The following is a 7,598-nucleotide window of genomic DNA, read 5'->3' as shown; positions in this document are numbered from 1 at the left end:
TGGTCATTGTAGTCCATTTGGGAGGGCCGAAGTTTCCCCACACCTGCCTTACAAGATGGAGCAAGCCTGCCTGTGTAGGAGTCGTCGGGCCTTCAGTTCCCAAACTGATTCTGCAAACAACCTTTGTGAAGAGACCTTGTTTTAAGGTTGGTGTGTATAAATGGAGAGAGACCGATTTTCTTTTTTATGTATTATTTTATTATTACATTTATATCATGTACAGAGGTGGGTGGAGAGGGTCTAGAGCAGGCATCCCCAAACTGCGGCCCTCCAGGTGTTTTGGCCTACAACTCCTATGATCCCTAGCTAACAGGACCAGTGGTCAGGGAAGATGGGAATTGTAGTCCAAAACATCTGGAGGGCCGAAGTTTGGGGATGCCTGGTCTAGAGCAGGGTTTCCCAAACTTGGGTCTCCAGCTTCTTTTTGAACTACAGTTCCCATCATCCCTGACCACTGGTCCTGCTAGCTATGGATGATAGGAGTTGTAGTCCCAAAACAGTTGCAAACCAAAGTTTGGAAAATAGAGCTTATTCTAGCCCAGGCATCCCCAAACTGCGGCCCTCCAGATGTTTTGGCCTACAACTCCTATGATCCCTAGCTAACAGGACCAGTGGTCAGGGAAGATGGGAATTGTAGTGCAAAACATCTGGAGGGCCGAAGTTTGGGGGTGCCTGTTCTAGCCCAACACACTAACCACACCGACAAGAAAGTACAAATTGCAAGAAGGTGTCATCACTGGGTGCTTCTAGATGGGGACCTTGTTTTGCAACTGTGTCATCAAGATCTGAACCACCCCCCCTAAATAAAAAATCCTCTGTGGCATACAAGTTTCCTCACTTCCTCATGCCTGCCTCAGTCAGTGGTATTCATTGCTGCTCTGACACTTGCTATCCACAGGAGTGACTAGAACAGGCTTCCTCAACCTCGGCCCTCCAGATGTTTTTGGCCTACAACTCCCATGATCCCTAGCTAGCAGGACCAGTGGTCAGGGATGATGGGAACTGTGGTCTCAAAACATCTGGAGGGCAGAGGTTGAGGAAGCCTGGACTGGAACACAATAGTATGTATATTGGCTGTATTTCTGTTCCTCGGCCATTCTTTCTGCTACTTTTTTTCCATTCTGGGCATGCGTACCACTATTTCTGCACATGTGGGCACACACATTTTTTTAAATGTGTGCAAGAACAAAGATTACCAGCCTTGGTTATGATGCTTCACACAAAACAGTGAGCAAAATACAGGCTTGGAGGGGGGGGCGGGGAGCAGAGATGTCCATTTCCATTCTTTTTAATAGCAAAGTCTTGCAGCTTTTGTTTGTTTGTTTGTTTGTTTGGCCTGACCATTCAAAAGTGACAAAAGGCTTAGCACAAGATTTCGTTCATTTTTTTCCAGAAGCCTGATAGATGTGTAACTGTGATTACATTCTCCAAGAGAACCCATCACATTTTACTGGGAAGCGACACTGGGGAAAAAAATAAGCTGCTCTGAAACAGCCATATACCTTCAGCATGCAGCAGTCCTTGGAAAGAGGTGGCTTCAGTTTGGTGCTTGACATGGATGGAAGCAAAATTGCTAAACTGTGCTCTGGTGAGGAGCGTGTAGGATTAAGGGTGTAGAGATCGAGACTACCCACGCAAACATCAGGACATTTGTAACAAACCACCATCACCCCTGTTCCAGTGAGCTTTTGCATAACAGCGACTGCAGATGTATTATGGGAATTCAAGAGCAGGAATTCTCACAAGATGCAGTCGGGTCGTTTGCAGCATGTCCACATGAAACATTCGTATTGATTTTCACTGCTTCTTTTATTCCTTATATTTTATTGTATTTGAATTCTAGAATGGAAACTGCAATACAAGATCAGAAATAAAAGAAGCAATAGAAAGACAGCTCAAAATCATGCAACACCTCGCACGGCACGTTGCAGGCAGGAAAAACCATTCAGTGGTTCTGTCAAGACTCTTAGCAATTCTTGTTGGAGGGTGTAGGGAGGGGAGTTTGGAAACCACTGACTTTGAGGATTTACCATTGGGCTTAAATGTTAGAAAGCGAGAAAGTAAAGGCTCGGTGCGTGAGCAGCGCTGATTCCAAAGTAAGCACCCTTCTGGATATGCACTGGGTGGGTGGTGGACATAATTCAGGATAGACCAGCCAATGATGGTGGTGAGAATATAACATAATAAATACAGTAATAGAATCAGATCAGGAAAGGCTGGATGTAAACGCAGCCAGAAATCGGGAGAGAATATTTTCAATTAAGATGCACCAAACCTTCCATAATTGCAAGTGAGGAGCACTTCATGGCAAGTGAGAGTCTGCTGAAGTGAGGTCTGTAGAATTTCAAGATAACCAAACAGAGACTCTGGCTGAGCTTCCACCAGGTCTAACCTCATCACAATGGTCACATCTGCTCCTACCATTTTCTTTTATCTACTTAACAAAATAAGTATTTATTTCTTTAAATATAAGCACTGAGAAGTACGTAGGACTTCTGTTTTGGCTTAGTTGCATACAGGTGCATAATTGGCGCACGTTCCTTTTGAAAGCAGAGTTTGTCAATTCCTGCAAAAGATTTCTTCATCCAATTCCCACATTACCTTTTGTGGGTGTTTTTTTTTTAATGCGCCAATTAGCGCAGCACTGCTGCCACCTGGTGCCCAAAGTGAGACACTGGGAATTTCAGTCTTCCATGCAGACTTCATTTTTAAGGAAGTGGGCACACGATTTGAAGAAGCCCAGTAGTTGTTTGGAGCACCCCTCGCTCTTGAAACAATGGAGTGCACCGCCAGGGGTGAAGTCAAGCTGCTGCTTTAACAGCACCAAAGTGACCTTTCCAGGCTGCAATCCTGGGCAGCGTGTACAGAGGTCCTGGGTTGCCCAGATGAAAAGACCCTCATCTCAACCTCACTGATGTGGTCCAAAGGAAAGCAGAGCAAGATGTTTGGTCACCGGAAGGAGGAATACAAGGCACCATCCACTCCAGACTCGTGTAGGGGCTACTTCTTAGCCTTTTAATCTCCCAAAGATATTCCACAAGGCAGCAGAGGCATGTTCCTTCTAGATGGGCTACCTTCCCAGGTAGCAGGTACCGCCACCAGAAGTATTACCCCTCCCTCTAAAACCCCATTCCCCCAAAGCTGCCCAATCAGCGGCAGAGGAAGCCACTTGGGCACCTGTGGTGGTGCACCCAGGGGCGCCACGAGCCGCCCATAGGGGTGGGGTGAGGGCTGCACTGCGGGGACTCCGGAGTCTGCCTGCCTCCTCCCACTCAGCCGCCCTATAACTGGGGGGGGGGGAGAGAGAGGCAGCGGGCGGACTGGACTGTTTGGGCAGCGTGGAGCATGCGCACACCCAAGCAACCGCAGGAGAGATGCATGGCTCGGGCGCACTGCAGGCCCCGCAGTGAGTGCTGCCCGGCATTTTGTCACCCCCCCTGAGTGTCAGTACCCCCTGCACCCCCTTCCTCTGCCCCTGTGCCCAGTAGAGGCTGTTTTAAAGCATTTTAACTAAGTGATGAGCTATAAACTACCCCCAAGACTTGCCTAAAGTCTTGCAAATAAAGGTTGTGCAAGATCTATCTCCCTATCTGAAGAACAAAGCAGGGTAGTAGTACCTGCCAGACATAATGCTCATTTAAAGCCACTGTCTTCTACCCACCCAGGCCCATGACGAAAACGGTGATTATAGCGTATAGATGCTATGGGTGGGTCTCCTTCTGCGTGGCACAGTACAGCTGAATCCCCCTGTTGCACTCAGGAAAAAACAAGGAGATGGATATCCATGCTATTGCTTTTATTGCATAGTTTTTTGGAGTTTTATTTTTATTTATTTCATTTTAAACATTTATCTCGTTGACAGGCAACACACAGGAGGCAGTTGCAGACATAAAGGTTAACCGGTACAGCACTTCAGGCAGACATATAAACAACCCAAACCAAGGCTGCATTTCTCCAGTCAAAGATGCTAAGGGCTGCAACACCCACAGGACATGGGACCTTGGAGGGAGGAGGAAGAGGAAAAGTGCAATGAGCTTGGAATGGACACAGTCACAGATCTGATGCACAAAAACCCCAAAAACAAACAGACATGAGATTAATGGGGCTCACAGGCAAGGCTGAACATGGTTTCCAGGCCAGATCACCACCCCCGTTTCTACACTGCAGCCTAAATGATATTAAAATATGCTTACATTTATGCAGCAGTGTTCCCTCTTCTATTAAACTGCCTACACATATTTTTGTAGCAGCTTGAAGATGTAGACAGCAAAGAGGCAAAGGACAGGCCTGTATCTCGAGCCAAAAAAAAAATCTGTTGAGAACAAGCAAGCTTTGCTGGGCAACACTGAGCTCTCGCACTGAGCTCAAGTGTTATCATTTGCAACTCGGTTTATACGCAAACAATTGGCTGTTTTGGATCAAAACGAGGCGTTTTTAAAAGAAGAGATAATTTCGGCAGCAGCTTACAAGCTTTGTGCCCTGACAGACTATTAAAGGCAAGTCAGTCTGTTTCCCATTTCACAAGGGGGCTGGAGTCCCAAAAAATACAGTTCCCATCATGCTTTGTGCTTGCAAAGATGAGGACTCCAGCAGCAGCTTGGGCACCACCTGCTCGTTCCATTGTTGCTGCCATGATCTTCTGTTCCCCTCGAAGATTGCCAAGTGTGTTGTTATCCAGCAAGTGCATTCGGCCACATTTATACATACACTCTTAGACATGCTTACACAGAAGTAAGCCCCATTTAACCCCAACAGGCCTTGCTTCTGGGTAAGTGGATATAAGCTTGCAGTGCCCCCCCCCTATTTCATTTAGACCCTGCCTTTATCCAAAGAATCATAGAATTGTAGAGTTAGAAGGGAACCTAAAGATCATCTAGTCCAACCCCCTACAAATGCAGGAATATGCAACTGTCCCATAGGGGGATTGAACCTGCAACCTTGGCGTTATCAGCACCATGCAGTCAGGGGGCATCAAATGTGGGGGTGGTCTCCAGGTGATCTCCCTTCCAAGTAGTGACCCCAAGGCTGGCTGCTGCATCACATCCCTTCAGAGCATGCAGTGGGCCTCTCCCCCAATTATTTAATCCCATCTTTCCTCTAATTATTTTCGGACAGTGTATATATTATGGTCCCTCCCCACTTTTTTATTCTCACAACCACCCTATAAAATAGCTAAGGCTGAGAGCAAGCCACAGATATTGAGTGGGGATTTCAGAGTGATTCTCTCCAGTACAAATCTGACACACTAACTCCTACATCAGGCACCCCCAAACTTTGGCCCTCCATATGCTTTGGACTACAATTCCCACCTTCCCCAACCACAGGTCCTGTTAGCTGGGGATCATGGGAGTTGTAGGCCAAAACATCTGGAGAGCCGCAGTTTGGGGATGCCTGTCCTACACCATACTGGTCCCTTTTATCAGGAACCTCTCAATAGGTTAGAATTAGCTATGTTGACATTTTGAGCAGCAAAGAGTTCTGTGTTGCATAGGGCACGGCTACCCATCAGAGCTCACTTTCTACAACTTCTTTTAAATGAGTTACGTAAGCTTCCACCCCACAAATGAAACTGACACAAGCCACAGTGTGAGGAGGCAGCTGAGTATTCTTTGTTAAGATGCATACCCCCTTCACAGAACCCCAGTCCCTGAGTTCCCTGGCCAGGAGCCATGACAGCTCGACTGGTTACGAACCGATTTAGGAGAATACGACTTCAGACATGCTTCTACCCCTTCACCAACTTCAGGCCTTGCACTAAATAATAATAATAATAATTCTCCAAAACCATTTGCCATATTTGCCTGTGTTCAGAAACGTTTCTCTGTTATCACAAGGGACTAGAACCTTGGTTGCTTAACAACAGCAATGCTAGAAATCTCAGCCAGTTAAACATGCAGCTGGTCCCAGATTAAAAGACCTAGTCTTGCCTGCCAGTTTCTTTTCTCTGAGCTAAGCTTTCTTGTGCAGACGTGAAGATGCTAACAGTGAGGACGGTGAGGGCGGTCGAGAAGCGACAGGGGATGGGAAGAGCTGTAAGGCAACCTTGCAAAACTCTACCAAAGACATGAGTAGTTCAGAGCGAGTTATTAACACCCCAGCACAGATCTATGCATTAAAATTAAGAGCAGCTATTATACAGGCTCCAGAATAAATTAAGAGCGATAAGCAGCTGAATAATTTCTTCCGTGGCATAATTTGCATTCTGTTCCCCAACATATATAAATACCAAGCTCGTATGCATTAGTACTTTAAAAGGGGGGTATCCAGTGTTCTTCCAGTGGATATATTTGATAACATTCTTTGATGGTTGCTGAGTGAGGGCAAACCTTGAGGCTTGTATGCCACTAAATTCTGCTTAGACTCGCTGAAATTTATGTCCATAATGGGTGTGAAACATTGGACACAACCCCGACTATTGCTCCTCCAAGAATTCTGCACGCAAGTCCCGATCCTGGAAAAAACCCGACTTATTTCCGCATTGCTGAACTTCCCTCCCAGCAGTACAAAAAGTGTTTCCGAGGGGACAACAGAGTGTGGTGCTGTTGTGCCCCACTGTTAAGGGCTGGAACCAAGTGCTAGAATTGACAGGCACTGGCTGAGGCCCATATCCCAGGAGGGAGATCCAGGGCTCTGCTCCTCCTCGGTGTCGCTACTGTTCTCCCAGCCCTCTCCAAGAGCACAACTGGTGACAGGGGGAAGAATAAGTGCCACCCTCCAGTTACATTGTCCTCCCCATTTCGGACAGTGGGGTTTGCGGCAAGCAGGACGCCGACGCCTCCCACTTGCGAGATCTGGAGCAGGCGCTGGCGCTGCGAGAGTGAACCAGATCTCCTCCCTGGGGTTCTAAAGCTACTCTTCTTGATGCTGGAACAAGTGTTTAAAGCTACGGTAATCGAAGTTAAGACTGTGCAATGTTATAGGAAATATCTGTTTGTTTTTAAAGTGCAACAAGCAGCAAACAGAGAAGCGATGCTTCCTAAGACACTGCCTATGAGGTAAGCCACAAATAGAGATTTATAATATACAATTAAAAGGGGGGGAAGGGGGGAAGAGAGGAGGCTCAGCCCCACGGAAGTGTTCCGCCTTGTGACCTGCCAGGCTGGGTGAGGGGGCGTGCCTCAAGACATCTCCCGCTACCTGTTTTTGCAGTCCCAGGCAGGCAGCAAAGTTTGGCGAGGGCCCTGGAACTCCCACACAGGGCCGGCGAGCTGCGTGAAGCTCGGTGGCTCTGCACGATTGTTATCTGGGCAATAGAAAACCCTCTCAAGATGACATTGTTCCTTGCTTCGTGGCTCCGCTTAATACGGCTGTGAGCCTACGCTGTCATATATTGAGACACACAGTTCTGTCGTCCTTGCCTCATCCCCCCCCAAAAAAAGCCAGACCTGTGGAAAGATCTACATAATTTAAAGCACATTAAATGCTCACGACTTTCCCAAAAGAATTATGTGAACTGTAGTCCGTGCCCCCAGAGCGCTAACATTCCCAGCACCTTTAACAAACTGCAGTTCCATGGATTCTTTTTTTAGGGGGAGGCCACGTGCTGTGAATGTGTGTTGATGGTGCTTTAAAAGTACGGATCTGACCTTTTGCGATCA

This window comes from Zootoca vivipara, chromosome 12 (assembly GCF_965207765.1).
Source record: "Zootoca vivipara chromosome 12, rZooViv2.hap1.1, whole genome shotgun sequence".
Taxonomy (NCBI): domain Eukaryota; kingdom Metazoa; phylum Chordata; class Lepidosauria; order Squamata; family Lacertidae; genus Zootoca; species Zootoca vivipara.
Note: the sequence above shows the minus strand (reverse complement) of the source record.